The sequence below is a fragment of the Mercenaria mercenaria genome, chromosome 13 (assembly GCF_021730395.1).
Source record: "Mercenaria mercenaria strain notata chromosome 13, MADL_Memer_1, whole genome shotgun sequence".
Lineage (NCBI taxonomy): Eukaryota > Metazoa > Mollusca > Bivalvia > Venerida > Veneridae > Mercenaria > Mercenaria mercenaria.
The window spans coordinates 55,994,697-56,014,814 of record NC_069373.1 but is presented as its reverse complement, the minus strand read 5'-3'; the positions used below and the strand labels follow the sequence as shown (position 1 = coordinate 56,014,814).

The 20,118-nt window shown below is 35.1% G+C and overlaps 2 protein-coding genes across 6 annotated transcripts in view; both read left to right on the top strand.

The window, feature by feature from the left end:
* LOC128547945 (uncharacterized) overlaps positions 1 to 20,118 on the top strand; it is a 322,495-nt gene that overhangs the window by 215,156 nt on the left and 87,221 nt on the right. The gene's annotated exons all lie outside the window — the stretch shown is intronic.
* Positions 1 to 20,118, top strand: part of LOC128547946 (FMRFamide receptor-like) — a 174,287-nt gene that overhangs the window by 121,413 nt on the left and 32,756 nt on the right. The gene's annotated exons all lie outside the window — the stretch shown is intronic.

Genomic DNA, 20,118 nt, shown 5'->3' with positions numbered 1-20,118 from the left:
CCTACTTCCGAAGTTATGACCCCTAAGATAGTCAAAGATGCACATTTTCACCTAATGACATGTCTAGCTCAAAAAAGTATTTGCTGTAAATTCATGATACCTTGCATGAGTCTTTATCATGATGTGACCTTGCACACTTGGCATTCTTCTTGAGATTTTATTGCTAATTACAGAGTTATGGCCCTTGAAATAGCCAAAATAGTGGATTTTTAGCTCAACTATTCAAAGAATAGGGGAGCTATTCTACTCGCCCCGGCATCGATGTTAGCGTGAGCGTTAGCGTGGGCGTCACACAAATGTTAAAGTTTGCGTACCACCCCAAATATTTTCAAAGTCCATTGAGATATTGCTTTCATATTTTGCATACTTGTTTACCATCATGACCTCAGTCTGTAAAAAGGAGGAGGCAACTCTATCAAGCATTTTGACTGAATTATGGCCCCTTTTCAACTTAGAATATGCTTATTGTAATGTTAAAGTTTTACTCATTGCTTATTATTATACTATCAAGCACTGAGAATAGTCGAGCGCCCTGTCCACTGACAGCTCTTGTTTGTTTGTGATGCTTATTACTAAGCTCAAAAAGTATATATATATATATATGGTCTAGAATAATGAATCCTTTATATAAAATGTTTTTTGAGGCTATCCCCCTTAAGACATCGTTCTCATTACTGTTAGATCATAATTTTGCATTACATTGGCATATACCTGCGACATTGCAAGGGTATGTCTCATATTATTGGTTAAAAAACATTTTAGAGGCATGAAATGAAAAAGAAAACATGCTTGTTTTACATGTTAGCTTGTAAACACCAGACTTTAAAATTTAAAATTTTCAATTGGCAAAAATACTGCATCTGATGTTCAATCGGTGAAAGATATTTCACTCTTACATACAATGAAACATACAAAATCATTCGTAAACCAAGAACCACGACTCTTGCATTCTGTCAGAGTGATTGTTCTTTTTTTTACTGAAGCAATTTGTATTCATAAAAATTGTTAAAATTTTGAAAAAGTGTTCCTTTCATGACAACAACAACAATTTAGAACAGCACTGAAACTATATATATTTAGTTAAACTTCAGTGGCTATATAGGTGTGTAAGTTTACAAAGAACCATAACTCTGTATTGCATATTGTCTTGTAAACTCAGACCCTTATATTAAAAACATTAAGCAATCTGAGGCACATACAGGCAGTTCTCTTGTGAAATAAATGTCAAAATTGATAGAATAAAGAGTTGTGAAAATGAACTGTAGTGTGTGTCACCTGAACAATTGATAACTATTTTTAGTTACCAGTTAGCTGAAAATCAATTTTATATAAATCACAGAGTAAATTTTTCAAGAAAAATCTTAATTTGTTATCAGAAATTGTGCTTTCCTACTAAATACTCCAGAAAGAAACTAACAAAACTGTTTAACAAAAGCCTATTCTGTGAGAAGATGAAGAATTTCTGGATATTTTTTTTTTAATTTGCTACTGTTATTATACAAAGTTAATATCACATCTTGTTATGTATATTAATGGAAGGTGTCAGCAGATGGCTGTAGCCTCCTAGGTAATTAGAGCTTTATGGCAATTATCAAGATTTGTGTTATATGAAATTTAAGAACTGTTTGCTATGCTCTGCTGTTAAATAATATGAAATATTGGAAGCATCATTTGCCACAATCTTTGCTGATGAAATCAAACATAATATGCATAGATTCTTTCCACAGTCTGCTGATGAAATCAAATGTGATATGCATAGCTACTTGCCACAGTCTTTGCAGATGAAATCAAATGTAATATGTGTGTCTTCTTGCCACAACCTTTGCTGATGAAATCAAATGTGATATGCATAGCTGCTTGCTACAGTCCTTGCAGATGAAATCAAATGTAATATGTGTATCTTCTTGCCACAACCTTTGCTGACGAAATCAAATGTGTATGCACAGCTGCTTGCCACATTCCTTGCTGATGAAATCAAATATGATATGCATAGCTGCTTGCCATAGTCCTTGCTGATGAAATCAAATGTAATATGTGTATCTTCTTGTCACAACACTAGTCTAATTAAATCAAATGTAATATGCATAGCTGCTTGCCATAGTCCTTGCTGATGAAATCAAATGTAATATGTGTATCTTCTTGTCACAACACTAGTCTAATTAAATCAAATGTAATATGCATAGCTGCTTGCCATAGTCCTTGCTGATGAAATCAAATGTAATATGTGTATCTTCTTGTCACAACACTAGTCTAATTAAATCAAATATGATATGCATAGCTGCTTGCCATAGTCCTTGCTGATGAAATCAAATGTAATATGTGTATCTTCTTGCCACAACACTAGTCTAATTAAATCAAATGTAATATGCATAGCTGCTTGCCACAGTCCTTACTGATGAAATCAAATGTTATATGTGTATCTTCTTGCCACAATCTTTGCTAATGAAATCAAATGTGATATGCATAGCTACTTGCCACAATCCTTGCTGATGAAATCAATGTTATATTGTGTATTTTCTTGCCATTATCTTTGCTAATGAAATCAGATGTAAAATGCATATCTGGTTGCCACAGTTGTTGCTGATGAAATATGGGTAACTTCTTGCCACAGCCTTTGCTGATGAAATCAATATGAAGCTGAATTGTAGAATGAATGACCTCTTGTCATGATAGCCTTTGGAATATCAAAAATATGAACTGATGTGCCCTTTCTTCTTACCTTATATAGACACTGCTGTACTAATAAACGAATGGAAAGATACACATACAAATAAGAGAAATTTCCAGCTGCCACATGACAAGATAACATATTTGCACAACATGGTCTCAGTGGGTTGTATTTTCCCTTGACTGCTCTCTCTGTCTCTTTCAATTTCATCATGGTACACTTGAATGTGCTCTCGAAAATAATTCAGGTTAGAATAAATTGAAAGACATTCATTCACCTTATAATGGGATTACTTTATTTTCACCAGTATTAGTGAACAATGGCATGACTCTGAGCGGTGCCCTAAATAGTAAAAACAAGATTTTATTTAAGGCAATAAGTCCAGTTGTATACTATTATATGAAATAAAAGGGGAATCTAAAAGAACATTATCTACAGTACTATTCAGCTACAGAAATATAGTTGAAATGTTCATTTTAATATTACTTTTAGCTCGCTGTTACAGTTACCCTGTCTCCATTGTCCATCCTATCCTATCCAAATTGTCCATCCACAAACTTCAGTCAGCTATTCCAGTCTCCCTATCCCAGTCTCTCTATCCCAATTGTCCATCCACAAACTTCAGTTAGCTATTAAAATCTCCCTGTCTCAATTGTCCATCCACAAACTTCAGTTAGCTATTCCAATCTCCCTATCCCAATTGGCCATCCATAAACTTCAGTTAGCTATTAAAATCTCCCTATCCCAATTGTCCATCCACAAACTTCAGTTAGCTATTAAAATCCCCTGTCCCAATTGTTGGTCCACAAACTTCAGTTAGCTATTCAGGTTTATAAAAATGGCTTGACTGTCTTGCACAGAGGTCAATTTGCGTAGATGTATGATTTCATGATTTATCTTTAGCCTGCTAAATTTCTTAAATGGCAGTTTGGGCAGTACCACTTATTATTCAAAGGAGCATTCACTGAAATTTTACCGACTGAATAGCGAACAGTGCAGACCATGATCAGTCTGTGCAGGCTGAACTTGGTCTGCACTGGTCGCAAAGGCAAAATCACTTTCCACATCTTGACTGCCTTTTTGTGGGCATGACAACATAATTGTTTGACATATCCACCATTGACAGGGCAACAAGTTTTACTCCATTGTGAAATGAGGGATCATTTCTATAAACATTGTAATCCCAGACTTTAGCTTATTGTGTGAACAAGTTGTTCATTTATATTACTGGAGTTTATTGGTTTTGCCTGTTATAAGAATCTAGTTTTTTCATAGGATATATGTTTGGCTTTTAGGTATCATTGATAACAATGTGAAATATTGCTTATACTCATGAATTGATGACACCAGCCTTCAGGGCTGCCTTCAGCAATTTTAGTGGTCCTCAATCAATTTTCTTGGATTTCCTGTTTTGATCTCTCGAAACCCAAAACGCCGAGTAACTCAAGCATTTTGCTCAGCCCTAATGCAGAGGTACCTTTCTAAAGTGGTAGTAAATTTGACAAGTGCATCAGCCTGCTTTGCTTCAAACTTTCACAGATGATCAAGCTTGATGTGCAGATGACCATAAAGGAAGGAATTTTTTCTGTAAATATTTTTATTGCAGTTATGACCCTTTGATAGTTTTTGCTATATAGAGGATGGCACAGTATGTTGGGGCATCAGTGTCCTATGGACACAATTCTAGTTTAATGGTATCACATGTATAATTTGACATTAATGCCATAATACTTTCATTTCAAGTAAATATTCATGTGGTGTACGTCAACGTAGCTTGAAAAATAAGTAAATGGCAAGTTATGTTAGTAGGAAAATACACAAAATTGGGCCAGATAATGTCACATGACATTGCCATGGGGACAAGCATATAATTATTTGTCCAAAGAAAACAGGTTTTAGAACTTTCCTTATCTATTAAGAAACAGTTCAATCTTTTTTTTTTTGATATGTTAAGAATAAGGGCACTTTTATGGGTAAACAGAACATCCCTCATACATAACTGAAATACTGGTTAAAGATTGTGGCAGACCTGAGTATCATACAAACACACAAACCATCTCAAGGACTTTGTATTGCAGATAATGGGGCCATACCAAATTGATTCATAGTTCTTCAGAAAATTTTCAAAAAAAATGGGAGCGAGCAAGCGAAATTTTTTTTTTTTTTTCTTTTTTTTTTCTCAATTTTGATTTTTTCAGAGGCGGGTAGCTTTTACATGGAGCAAGCAGGTATTTTTTTTTTTTTTTAGCAGTTATAATTATACATAAAGTTAACATTTCTTTAAGAATAACACAGAACTTAAACATTTACAGTGTGACTAACACAGTAGATAGCTTTTCTATATGTTTTAAAGACTACATGAATGGTTTTGCAAATAAATTCTTGCTAAAACTCACGGAATCACTTTGTTAGCTCACCTGTCACAAAGTGACAGGGTGAGCTTTTGTGATCGCGTGGCGTCCGTGCGTGCGTCCGTCCGTAAACTTTTGCTTGTGACCACTCTAGAGGTCACATTTTTTATGGGATCTTTATGAAAGTTGGTCAGAATGTTCATCTTGATGATATCTAGGTCAAGTTCGAAACTGGGTCAGGTGCGGTCAAAAACTAGGTCAGTAGATCTAAAAATAGAAAAACCTTGTGACCTCTCTAGAGGCCATATTTTTCATGAGGTCTTCATGAAAATTGGTCAGAATGTTGACCTTGATGATATCTAGGTCAAGTTCGAAACTGGGTCAAGTGGGGTCAAAAACTAGGTCAGTAGGTCTAAAAATAGAAAAACCTTGTGACCTCTCTAGAGGCCATATTTTTCATGAGATCTTCATGAGTATTGGTCAGAATGTTCACCTTGATGATACCTAGGTCAAGTTCGAAACTGGGTCACGTGGGGTCAAAAACTAGGTCACTAGATCTAAAAATAGAAAAACCTTGTGACCTCTCTAGAGACCATATTTTTCATGAGATCTTCATGAATATTGGTCAGAATGTTCACCTTGATGATACCTAGGTCAAGTTCGAAACTGGCTCATGTGGGGTCAAAAACTAGGTCAGTAGGTCTAAAAATAGAAAAACCTTGTGACCTCTCTAGAGGCCATATTTCTCAATGGATCTTCATGAAAAATGGTCAGAATGTTCACCTTGATGATATGTAGGTCAGGTTTGAAACTGGGTCACGTACGGTCAAAAACTAGGTCAGTAGGTCTGAAAATAGAAAAACTTTGTGACCTCTCTAGAGGCCATATTTTTCATGGGATCTTTATGAAAATTGGTCAGAATGTTCATCTTGATGATATCTAGGTCAAGTTCGAAACTGGGTCACGTGCGGTCAATAACTAGGTCAGTAGATCTAAAAATAGAAAAACCTTGTGACCTCTTTAGAGGCCATATTTTTCTAGAGATCTTCATGAAAATTGGTCAGAATGTTGACCTTGATGATATCTAGGTCAAGTTCGAAACTGGGTTACGTGCGGTCAAAAACTAGGTCAGTAGGTCTAAAAATAGAAAAATCTTGTGATGTCTCTAGAGGCCATATTTCTCAATGGATCTTCATGAAAATTGGTCAGAATGTTCAGCTTGATGATATCTAGGTCAAGTTCGTAACTGGGTCATGTGCGGTCAAAAACTAGGTCAGTAGGTCGAAAAATAGAAAAACCTTGTGACCTCTCTAGAGGCCATATTTTTCACGAGATCTTCATGAAAATTGGTGAGAATGTTCACCTTGATGATATCTAGGTCAAGTTTAAAGGTGGGTCACATGCCTTCAAAAACTAGGTCATTAGGTCAAATAATAGAAAAACTTTGTGACCTCTCTAGAGGTCATATTTTTCAATGGATCTTCATGAAAATTGGTCAGAATTTTTTATCTTGATGATACCTAGGTCACATGTGCTCAAAAACTAGGTCACTATGTCAAATAATAGAAATAACTAGGTCATACTCAATTCAACACTGGGTCATGTGGGGATAGGTGAGCGATTCAGGACCATCATGGTCCTCTTGTTTTTATTATGTATTTATAATTACTAAGGGATGAGTGTCTTATTTTTAATTTTGATTGTTCTACATTAATCTGAAGGTGTGCCCATTTAACTGCAGAGGATGAGAAATATTTAACACAAAATGGGCACCCAAGTGGAATAATTAACATATCTTCTGAAACCCAGTTAGATGGCTTCGACACATGAGCAACTTTGTGCCCCTAGTGAAACTCCAAACGGTAGAGGTGAAGGGCAAGTAATAAGTCACTTGACCAATGAGATCAAACGGAGTTGGGCACACAGTTAAATGCTCCGACATTGCTCGAATCCCATTGGAATAATTTCTTAATTAACAGATCAGGCTAGCTTAAGTTTTTATGGTAGAGGTTCATTTCAGTCAAAAATGATAACAGACGGACAAAAAAATGATCCAAATATGGCCACTCTTAAAAGTGTTATTTGTTGTGCTTTGACTGACCAAAAAATTTTGAGTTGGGAAGGTCTGTTTTTTCAGATTCTTTCTTTCAATCAATTCACAGCAAATTAATATACTAACAGGGAAAATTGGTGTTACAATACGACAGAAATTAATTTTTATATCTACACTACTTATTTGAAAAGCTAAACATTTTTTTAAATTGAATATATGCATTTTGATAGAATATCTGACTGCAGTACTAAAGAAGTTTCGTACAAAACGATTTGGGCCCCAGACAATGTGATGGATCAGTCAGGATCTGTGAACAAACTTCTTTTTTTTTTAAGAAAGCACTGGCTTTGGCTCGAGATCTAAAATAATGAACTAAACAACTGATAATAAATGGTTTGAAAACTTTATCTGAACAATATTTCTATGTTTAATCCAAATATTTTTAATTGAATCCCCGTGCACGTCTTACAAGTCGGGCTTGTTCTTTTCACTGTATTGAATAACCGTAGAACGTGCCTACTTCATCACCTACCGGCACATCGAAGACCATGTGTGGCACTAGCACAGACACTCCAGATTTAAAACAAATGATGAAAAACATCATAATTCCCGACTTTTTGAGTTTGAGTCATCAGCTACATGTATTACGAACGCATGAATTCCGATCAATATCACTTTGACGCATTAAAACAGCGATAAAACCTGTTTTGCCGTTATCATTCCGGACCGCGTAAGCAGAAAAAAAGAAAATTTCGGAGATTTTTATGTACGTGGGGGCGGGTGAATTTTTTTTCTTTTTCTCGGGAATGAAATCGTTGATGCGGTAGTTCCGACGAACGACAAATCAATTTGGTATGGCCTGGATGTTTAACTTAATAGAAACAAAAGCACTAGATCTCATGTTAAAGAAGAGATTGACAGTTCCATTATGCCTGTCTGAAGTATAAAGACCAGTAGTTCACTGTTGTGCAGTAGGGATTATCAGGAATGGATGTCTTTAACTGCTTGTCACTGTCTGTTGCATTGATAGGTTGTGATTTTACACCAGGAAAAGCTTGTATTAAATTGTGACAGGTTCTGATCTGAGACTGAGAGATGCATGTATTGAATAGTCACTGATTTCCTGATGAATGCCTTTGAACTGTTGATAACAGACTAAATAATGGGTATTCAAGATACAATCTTTTTAATCAAACAAGTCTGCAGATTCATTTCCTTTCAAATTAAAATGGCAGCCCGTGTGTACCTCTTTTTAATGAGGGTTTTCGAGGTTGAAAACATGGTTGTTACATTTGTAATGTAGGTGTTCATAGGGGCAGATGGATCAGGATGGCATTAAATACAAGAGATGTTTGATGAGGCGTGGTAAATAGATAGAAGATATTATTTAGAACATGCACATTATACCCACAGATACAAAGTATATTGGAATCACTCATGACATCTGTTGGTCTGCCCATCTACCATATCTGCTCCATATCTTCTTAACCACTTGAAAAATTTTCATGAAACTAGCTAGCATTTATTCTTAACCTCATCAGGACAACATGCAGAGCGCACAACCCAAGTCAACTGCCTCGGTAACCTAGTGGTAGAGCGTCCGCTTCGAGTGCGGAAGGTATTGGGTTTGATCCCTGGCCGCGTTATACCAAAGACGTAAAAAATGGTACTAGTAGCTTCCTCGCTTGGCGCTCAGCATTAAGAGGGTAGTGCTAGGACTGGTCAGCCCGGTGTCAGTATAATGTGACTGGGTAGGGTATCATGTCATGTCGACGTGTCTGTGGCGTGATATTCCAGTGAGGCAGCACTATTAAGTTGGGCATTGTGCTCACTGCTACAAGTAGACACCGTCTTTCATATGACTGAAAAATTGTTGAGAAAGACGTTAAACCCGAATACACACACACTAGGTCCAAGGTCAACGTCACAGTTGAAGGTTTAAAATAAAAAGTTTAACTTTGTCTGCTCCATATCTCTGGGAAGATTTTCATAAAATAAGCATCAGTTGTTAACCTGATAACACAACATGCACAGCACACAACCCAAGGTCACACTTGGAGGTCAGAGGCCCCATAGCTTAAATTTGTGTCAGCTCTGGATCTTAACCACTGGAGGGATTTTCATAAAACTAATATTGTTTGTTAATCTTATCAAGACCACTTGCAGAGTGTACACAGCTCACTAGGTTCAAGAACAAGATCATGCTTGAAGGTCAAAGGCCATGAATGCAACATATTACTTTCCCTGTATCAAGTGGGATCTTGGATTATTGATTGCCTTTAGTGATAGCTCTAGTTTTATTTTTTAGGTTTGTTATCTGTCTTTTCTTCTGTCAGTCACAAATGGTGGATTCTGTCGTAATAGAATGTTTCATGATATCTGGGACGAAGTCAGAAATCAATATGTACAATAAACAGATCATACCATTTGTCTCTGTATCTATCTGTCCCTCTATCTGTCCATCTGTTAGCTTTAAAATACAGAACCTTGATAACTTTCAAAACACAAGGAATTTTTTCATGAAAACATACTAATTGTTAAGCCTGCTTGTGGATGCAAAGAAATAGTTGTCCAAATGGGTGTTTGGTGCATGCGCATGTCTGCGTCCGTCCGTCCGGATTTGTTTGTCCGGACCATAACTTTGACATACATGGAGCAATCTTGTTTATATTTGGCATGAATGTTAACCTCAGTGAGATGGAGTGTCATGCGCAAACCCCAGGTTCCTATCTCAAAGGTCAAGGTCACACTTGGAAGTCAAAGGTCATGTAAGATCTTATCTGGCCCATTACTTTGATATGCATTGAATCTTGTTTATGTTTTGCATGAATTTTTAACTCAAATAGACTGACTCTATCTCAAAGGTCAAGGTCACAGTTATGGGTCAAAGGGAGGGCTTGACATGTTGCCCGTGGTCATCTAATATATGGTAGCTGATTATTTGGAGAATATGCAGGCTGGTTCCTATTAAATTGCAGCAAATATGGCAAAAGCCCCTTCAGGTAAGGAACTTAAAATTATTGCTTGGTGAGTCTTGTTTCTTCAGTTGGGGTATTAATCACACTAGTGATAGCTCTGGTTTCCTCAGATATGCCCTATTCCACTATATCCAGCATTGAAATAGGCAAGGGCATTATTTGATGATTATACTAACCTTGATAGCCTTGATAGAAAATGACCATTTGCAAAATTGCTGTTTATTACTTGGGTGTGCTGTACTACATTCCTAGCCTGTATATGTGCAGGTATGTAGATATTTTTCATTTAACATGTTGGAATGTCTGCTCTTATTGTTCAAAGATTTGCTTTTTCAAGAATCTGTGACATTTGGCAGATTACACACTGTGTTATTCAATTAGTGCTCAAAACACCCAAAAACATTTTTCTCCTTACTATTTCTACAATAACAGACTGTTTTGTAAAACAAAATTTGTTTGCCTGTCTATTTGGAAGTTTTTATGCTCCAGAAGGGAGGCATATAGTTTTTGAACCGTCTTTCGGTCTGTCGGTCAGTCAGTCTGTCCGCAATTTTCGTGTCCGGTCCATATCTTTGTCGTCGATGGATGGATTTTCAAATAACTTGGCATGAATGTGAACCACAGTAAGACGACGTGTCGCGCGCAAAACCCAGGTCCGTAGCTCAAAGGTCAAGGTCACACATAGACATTAAATGATAGTGCATTGATGGGCGTGTCCAGTCCATATCTTTGTCATCGATGGATGGATTTTCAAATAACTTGGCATGAATGTGTACCACAGTAAGATGATGTGTCGCGTGCAAGACCCAGGTCCGTAGCTCAAAGGTCAAGGTCACACTTAGATGTTAAAAGATAGTACATTGATGGGCGTGTCCGGTCCATATCTTTGTCATCCATGGATGGATTTTCAAATAACTTGGCATGAATGTGTACCACAGTAAGAGATGTGTCGCGTGCAAGACCCAGGTCCGTAGCTCAAGAAGGTCAAAGGTGAACATGAGGCCTGTCCGTCATACTGTACCTGGATGGATTTTCAAATAATGCATAATGTGTACAAGTAAACGATGTTCCTGCAGACAGGTCCGTAGCTCAAGCAAGGTCACATACTAAGATAGTACATGATGGTATCGTCATCTTTGCATCCATGGATGGATTTTCAAATAACTTGGCATGAATGTGAACCACACTAATGACGTGTCGCACGCAAGACCCAGGTCCGTAGCTCAAAGGTCAAGGTCACACTTAGACGTTAAAGGTCATTTTTCATGATTGTGCATTGATGGGCGTGTCCGGTCCATATCTTTGTCATTCATGCATGGATTTTAAAATAACTACGCATGAATGTGTGACACAGTAAGACGACATGTCATGCGCAAGACCCAGCTCCGTAGGTCAAAGGTCCTCAGCTCTAACATCGGCCATAAGTATTCATTCAAAGTGCCATCGGGGACATGTGTCATCCTATGGAGACAGCTCTTGTTTTCTTAATCTTTATGTGTTGCTTCTGATATGGTCTTTACGTAAATACCAAGACAGTTGCATTGAAATCTCAGTTAATGGACAGCTGCAATTATCTAGAGGAAAACAGCTCATTAACTGTGGTTTGTTGGCCTAGGAACAAAATTAGTACGACTTGGGGGGCATTCCCTGATGGCTAGCACTTTTAGTTGCTGGACTTAAAAGGATGATATTATATATATTTGAGCTGCAGTGTGAGAAAAGGGTCCTAACTGAAACACATTTGTAATATTTAACCAGGTTTTTGCAAAGTTGAAAACCTGGTGATTATTAGATTGGCAATGTGTTTGGGTGGGTGGATGGGCTACGTCAAGATTTGGTTTCTGTTTAATTACCTTATTTAATGTGCATATTTTGAAATTTCCATTGTGTCACAGTAGTTTAAGGTGATGGTTATTGTTAATTTGGAGTGCAATGGATGAAGAATGGTTCTAATCCTGGTCTAGGCTTAACTTTCATTTTGGTTATAAAAAAAAATTACATATCACAGGGTCACCATCAAGGTCAGAGTTACTAAAAATAGGTTTTAATTTCCTTTTTGCTGGAATCATCTAAGAGATGGTGTCCTGTTTATAACCTTGGTTACAATTCAGACTTAGTGAGCAGCAAGCTTTTTATGAAGAAATAGCTTTGGATTGTATTTGGGGCCACTGTTTCTAAAAATAGAAAAACATTTTCTGCACAATATCTCTAGTTAGAAATGAGATATTGCAATGGCTTAATAGGAAAGACTCATGTTAGGGGATTTGGGATTTTATTTTGCCAGTAGGGTCAAGGTCACTGTTAGGTCAAAGTCAGTGTTACTAAAAATATAAAAAAAAGTTTGAAAAACCTGGTTTTCTCTTTGCTAGAAAAATTAGTGTTCACTCAGTTATAATACTTGTTACAGAGTTACACCACTTGGATATCTTGCCTCTTTGCCAGAAAAATAAGTGTCTGCTTAGATACATTTAATGTGTAACTAGTGCCCACTCAGTTACACTTTAATCTCATACCTCTTTGCTGGAAAAACTAGTGCCTGCTCACTTACTTGGACTCCTTTTGAACTAGTGCTCACCCAGTTACATTTTTAGAGCTCTTACTTTTTTTGTATACGAATTTAAGTAAGCAGCCCACTCAGTTACCTTGGGTCATTTACCTCCTTGCTATACAAATGAGTGCCCACTCGGTTACACTATCTTGATCCAGTTCATCTTTGATTTGATTTGACTTCAAGTTTTCTGTCTCAATATCTAGACCCTCGACAGAAACAAACACCTTATGCTTTGGTTCAGTTACCTCCTTGGCTCTATTAGAAGTAAAAGTATGTTTTGCTTTCTGCTTGTCCATTGCAAAAGTAAACTGGACACTTTGCTGTGGAGATACTCTTGGTATAAATGCCATAACATTTATGGTGAAATATCTGTTAATGGACTTGGCAAGTTTCTTTAGAAAACACAACTCATTTAATGTGGCCTGTTGACCTCAGGAGAAAATGCGTAGGCATTGTCTATTGGCTGGAACTTTTGTTGTTATTTACGATGTATGACCGAAATATGTGTTACAATTTACTTTTTTGCTTTTGGATGATTTACCGAGATATTTTGAAATTTTCACGGTGAAAAATATAAAATATATTTTTCTCTGTACTCCAGTTGGAAAAACTTTTAATAATATCCCCTAAGGGTGCCAAGACACTGTCATTCATTGCAACTTTTAGAGTAGTTTTAGATGGACAAATCAATTTCCTATTGAACTTAAGGCTTCATTAAGTGTAGCTTCCACCTTGTTTTATGCCTCGTATAAACAGAAACAAAAATAGTACAGTTCAGTATGTTTTGGGCTTAATTGTAGTTGTAACTTAGTGAAAGGGTTGGTTTTCTTGCACTAATTTTGAAGATTTTCCCGAATGTTCATGTACAGCCCAGGAAAAGCTTAATAAAAAAAAAAATTAAATATAAAACATTATATTACTAGAAAGGTAAATGAATATATCCTATCATTTATTCAGCGCACATGTTAGCAGTAGTCAATTCTCTTTGACTGTCAGATTCCAACTATGAATGAAACACGATGCGCATGTCAACAGGAACAAGAAAGTTTCCTTATATATGCTTAAGCAAAATGAATATATCCTTGCCATGAATTACAGTAAATCTAGTATTTGTTTCTGAAATCATATTTAATTTGTTTCCTTGATCTGCATGTTTCCTAAATGGTGGCTATATCAAATGTGGATATATCTCTGCTGTTTAATGCGGAAGAAACGTATTTAACAGTTCAAATTTTGCAGCTTTAATAACTGCACAGTCATATCAACCATTAAATATTTAAATATTAAATAATTATGATTTTTGTACCAGTGGGGGCACACCCTGTGTCCTTAGCAGACAGATTCTAGTTTGCATATTGTATTAAAAATATGTATAAAATGTAAATGAATAAATATTGTGTCAAGGATAACTACTAAATAAGTTCATAAATTAATGTTTTGGAAATTCTATTCAATTCTAAATGTCTATAAGAAATAAATTTTAAAGATAGTTTCCCTTTTGCTTATTTTAGGATAATCAGGAGCAAGACTTGTGTTTTGTTCCTTTGGATTCAGCATACTTCAAAATAGTTAAATACAAAGTTTGGTGCTTTTCATCACAAAAGGAACTATATTTTCCCTGTAACTGATACACTAAACATCTCCATTCAATTTTAACCCTTACCCTACTAAATTTCTATAATGAACTTGTCCATTTTTCAATTTGGACACTACCATTAACTGTTAAAAGGGGTGCTTACCAAAAAGATACTGACTGAACAGCGAACAGTGTAGACCATGATCAGACTGCACAGATGTGCAGGCTGATCTTGGTCTACACTGGTTGCAAAGGCAGAATCACTCACCGCCAGCAGGCTATTTTTTGGGTAAATCCCTCTTCAAGTTACTGAAAATTACTTTACCGCCAGACAGAATGTATTAAAATATAAATACCAAGTAATCAATGGATTTAATTGACAGGACTTTCCGAGAAGTTTTGCAATTCAGATGTTCCTTTTGCTAAGTTTTCTGGTATATTCAAACAAATTTAATGTCTAGCTTAGAATTCAGAATTTAAAAAAGTTGTTTAATTAAGTATATTTTTGTGATATATCACCTTATATGGACACCCCAACAGCATGTTCCCCAGGGAAAAGTCATTGAAATCCTGTCCTATGACATCTACTGGAATTGAAGATTACCAGATGTTGATTATTCTGTGCAATGACAGATACATTATGGAAAACCTTATATCTGTATGTATGTTAAAGAATAAGGAAACAGTAATGAAGATAGGGAGATCTGTGTGGAAGATAGGATAAATATTTGATTGAGATTTATTGATGTTGGCTAACATGTGAGAGACAAAAATGCAAAATGTAGCAAGTCAGGGAAATAGATAAAGAAACAGTCAGTTTTAGAAGTATTATAATGGCAATTAGAATAAATTATAGTTTTGTATGTTGGGGGTGGGGGGTACATTATTGAATAAAATCAAGTCTGTATCTATTTACCAAATATGGTGTTGACTTTCTTACAGTCAGGATATAAAATGGAACAAGTACCAGTGTACCTAGTAATTTATGGAAAGCTGTTTTACTATTTATTCAATATCTTATTTTATAGCAATATCTTTTTAGTTTTGGAGATAGCTTTGCTCTGTTCTCTGTTCTGGAGAGATATTTTTCTTTGTAAGGCCTAAAAAAAAAAGGTCTTTGTTTCCGGTAACATGTTAAAAAAAAAAATTAAGGTAGGTAGGTCGGAAAAAATTAATTTTTTTTGGATTTTTTTTTTTTATTAAGGGAGACTTTTCGGAAATTATTTTTGTTTCAATAAATGAATACAAATAAGGGAGTTATGCCTTTAGTGCATCAGTAAGTTGATTTCTAACATCACTGAGCATGTTTAAAGCATAAAAAGTGTAGTTTTGCAACTTTTTGTTAAAAAAATATTCTCCAAGGCCATAAAAACATTTAGGGTCGGGCCAAAAATTTAGAGTAGGTCGGGATACCGGAAACAAACAATTTTTTTTTACGCCTAATAGAGAAAAGAAGTACACTGAGATATCACTGATAAGGGAGATGATTCGCCTTTGTGAAAATATCAGAATTGTCTCTCTTATTGGTGACAAGTTATTTTGTTATGTCACCAAAAATAAACAATTTTTTTTTTTTTTTTATGTTGATTTTTGAAAATCAACAAATTTCAAGATTCAAGTAAGACCAATACTACAGAGCAGAATTTATGTTCCTGTAATTTGCCTGTCCTGCATTGTTTAGCTTTGAAAATGTATATTTTGCTTTTTGTTATGTTTTTCTTCACCTCTTGATCAACCACAAGTAGACTCGTTTTACCTATGCTCGACCAGATTTACAAGTATTTTTCTCGGAACAAATTAAAAACTGACAAGGTTGTGGAAAACGTTTAGTTTCTGAATTGACCTACTTTTATTGGTAAATTTCGACCCAAGCGTTTGGCTGACATTGATCAGGATAAAATATGGCGCGGTTCATACTATAGGGTGTAAAACACTAAATTTTAAAGTGACATTTTCCTATGCTCGACCAGACCGATTTCTTTTTTCAGAGGTAATTATAAAATCAAACAAACAAATATTTTTATAGTCAAAACTTCATATTTTCTAGTTCTGTTTTCAGATTTTAAAATCAATAAGTTTCAGACTTTCAAACAAGAGATAGAAACACCTACCTGAAAAGCGGGCAAAAGAAACATTGGTAAATGGTGTGTCTGCAGTATCCATCAAGAAATTTAACAAGAAATCAAACTGTTTTAACAATCAAACAAACCTAAAAACTTCAAAAAGTCAAATGTTCATAATCATTTTATCTAACTTGTCTTATGGTGCTGTGAATCTTTTTATCTCAAGCGTCTACATGACGCAACTAATGAAGGCGCCATTTTTGTTAAATTGACCTTTCGAGAGGTGGGCGTGTTTGTTTACATCTTAAATTTTACTTTCAAGTCTATAGTTTACAGATATAAGCTTATGTCAAATTATCAATAAAGGTTAGAAGACTATAAAATACGTTGTTCCAGTACTCTTCTTAAAGAATTCGGGAAACACGCATCATTTTCAAGAGGAGATTCACGGTAAGTATTTTCACAGATGCAAAGAATCTGTCGTCTGTAAACAAACAAGCCCCTTAAAGATCTAGATCAAATATGTATGATGTCATAAAAGGATGCTGGGAAGGAAATAAATGAACAAAAACCGTCAGTTCAAAGGTTTATTTCAATAAACATGTACATTTATAAATAGTGGTCGAGCACTTGGCTGGTCGAGCATAGGTAAAATGACTCTATACATTAGAACAAAGTGTACTTCTTGCTTTGGCTGGATTGTTAAAAGAAAATACAAAACTGTAAACAAAATTATTTCTAAAAAGATGGACTGTTAAAAGAAAATACAAACAAAACTGTGAACCATTCTTTCACAACAAAACTACTTCTGGAAAGACGTTGGCAAGGTAACGCATCCCTAAAGATAATGAGCATTTTTTTTATATATATCAGAACAAAACAAATATTAACAGGATTCAGTACTAGTGGGTTGTATGAATATGGTTAACTATTTACAGAATGTATCACAAAATGATGTTGTTACCTTGTTAGTAAAGGTTAAGCCCTCAATTTGATACAAAACAAACAGTACACTTTCTTGTTGAAACACTAATTGCTATTGAAATGGAAAACATTGAACCAGGTGTTTATCTGTAATGATATGGCTCTTACTGGTCAATTTTGATTTGTAATGGGCAGGTGCTTATGGGAATGATTTGAACTTGTTCAGTTCTTGGTCCATTGTCGGTTTAGTCAGGTTATATCAATATTTGGCCTTGGTAGTTACAAAATATGAAAACCTGCATAGAATTAACAGTTAGTCTATCACCTAGAATTCTTTTCTGTTTGTTTTTCTAATAAATTGAAGTATTAAGATTAGGACTAGTATGAGGGTTAGAGTAATAATGTACAGTATTAAGTCTTTAATCCAGTCAGTCATTTTGGTGAAATACAGCAAGGATATTAGGGAACTAATGTGAACCATTTTCAGCGCTGTTGCCATACTTTGAAATCATTTAATTTTATGGGCAGACGTTTTTTTGGTGCTACGTTAAACCAAAAAAAAAAAAACAATCTGGAAATGTATAGTTTGCCATTCTGCTTCTTAAAACCTTGTGACCTGTGCTTAGATATCAATATCTAGGCAAGAATATATGGGAAAAAAGCTGTGGATACTGTTGTTTTTGTCAGTTAAATTTAGATGAATTGTGTCATGTACAACATATAAAATCAGATTTTATGTAAGCACAATATGCAATGCGAGCAGTAGCTGCCAATTCAAATCAAAATCTCGTTAATACACTGACATTGAAACAAAGACTTGTTCCTTGTTTTATCATGAAGGAAATATTTTGGCATTGATGGAATAATTTCTTTATCTTTCTGCATTCAAGATCTGCTTGATGGAAAACTGATCTGACTGATATGATTGTCAAATTTGTACAAAAACAGGAATTTGTAAAATTCCAGAAATGTGGTAAAAAAATATCCCAGGAAAATAAGAAAAAATTCCATGATACAGACCTAATTTCAAGAACCCTCACACAGCCTTACATGAAAAGGTGTTGAATTTGTGTCACCATGTCACTGGTACTTTCTTGTCTGATGGGCAGCTTATGAAAAATTCTTAGATTGAAACAGACTGGTCATTGATAGGCATACTAATTCATTAGGACAACTGTAATCTTATTTATTCCATGATTATCTCTAATTTGAGTTACATAGGCTGTGAAAGTTTTCACACAAATATGCTATTGTCCTTTTGAATTTCTTTCATTTTAACTTTTAACTGACTTAATGAAGTTATAAGATTTGCAAATATTTTGTGATTTTACATATTGCTTGATAATCTCCTTTATTGCAAAACATTGCACAAAGTTTATCAGAAATCATCCCTTCATTGCAAATTATTGCTGAAATTTTATAAGAAATCATCACCTCATTGCAAAACATTGCACAAAGTTTATCAGAAATCATCCCTTCATCGCAAATTATTGCTCAAATTTTATAAGAAATCATCACTGTATTGCAAAACATTGCTCAAATTTTATAAGAAATCATCCCCTCATTGCAAAACTTCACTCAAAATTTAATAAGAAATCATTACGTTAGTGCAAAACTTTGCTCGTTTTTTTAAAGAACATGTCACTTTAGTGCAAACCTTTGCTAAATGTTATAAGAACATATCACTTTAGTGCAAACCTTTACTAAATTTCATAAGTAATTCAACTTCTTTGACCCTTTCTCAATGTAAAATAAAATGGTTAAAGTTTTGCATGCAAGTATAATAAGCTGTATCTCATTGACAACTGAAACTTATCTCATTAGTCTTCCCAGACATTAAACCTGCTGAATTAACCAAGTTAGATAATTCTTGGTTGAATTCAGATAAAATTTTGGCCCTTTTTTCTTTGAAAATTTGATTGAAGATTGCATACAAGTTGTTAACATTGCCATAATCAAATTTAAGTTTGTTATAAATTGTAATAAATTAACTTGATTAGTTACATAAGTCTTGCCAAGTTACGGCCTCAAATTGTTCTACATAGAAGCTTTTGAATAATCAAGTATGAGTCTTCTTTCCTTTATTTTTATCAGCTTAATGGCATGTAATACCTTAATCTGGCATTAACAAAGCATTTTAGCAGAAATTTTATCATGATCATGCATTTAAATAAGAGCTGTAATTGTGTAATTGCAGGAATTGTGATGTGATTAGGGGAAATGCAATCCAGTGTAATATTCTGCAATCACACTTGAGTTATAGTGCCATCAGTCTGAGGGAAACTGATTTGATTGCAAAGATAAAATTGCAGTTATTTGCAAAATAGCTCTTAGGTTAACGTTTTAATACCATTAAAGTATTTTTATAATCTTCAGAGCATGCTGTGAATTTTCAGTTGAGAAAAACGAAAGTATCATTCTGTTAAAAACTTATAATCTGGCCAACAAGATAGCAACAAGAAAGCAGGATTTACTGTTTGTTTGCTCTTGGGTAAACATGGTTCATTTCTATAACAGCTGTTAGGTTATTAAGTAGTTAGGTTAAGTAACATCTGTTCACTTAACCAGTAGTTTAGTTCTGTAACATTTGTGCAGTTAACCAGTAGTCTAGTTCTGTAATTTGTTCAGTTAACCAGTAGTTAAAGGTCAGTTTACCAGTAGTCTATTTCTGTAACATTTGTTCAGATAACAGTAGTTATGCCCCCCTTCGAAGAAGGAGAGGTATATTGTTTTGCAGATGTCGGTCGGTCGGTATGTAGACCAATCCGTTTTCGGATGATAACTCAAGAACGCTTGGGCCTATGATCATGAAAGATGATAGAGAGGTTTGTCATCACCAGCAGGTGACCCCTCTTGATTTTGAGGTCAGTATGTCGAACATCAAGATCACAGTGACTCGGATTAGTTAAACCATTTCCGGATGATAACTCAAGAATACTTGGGCCTAGGATCGT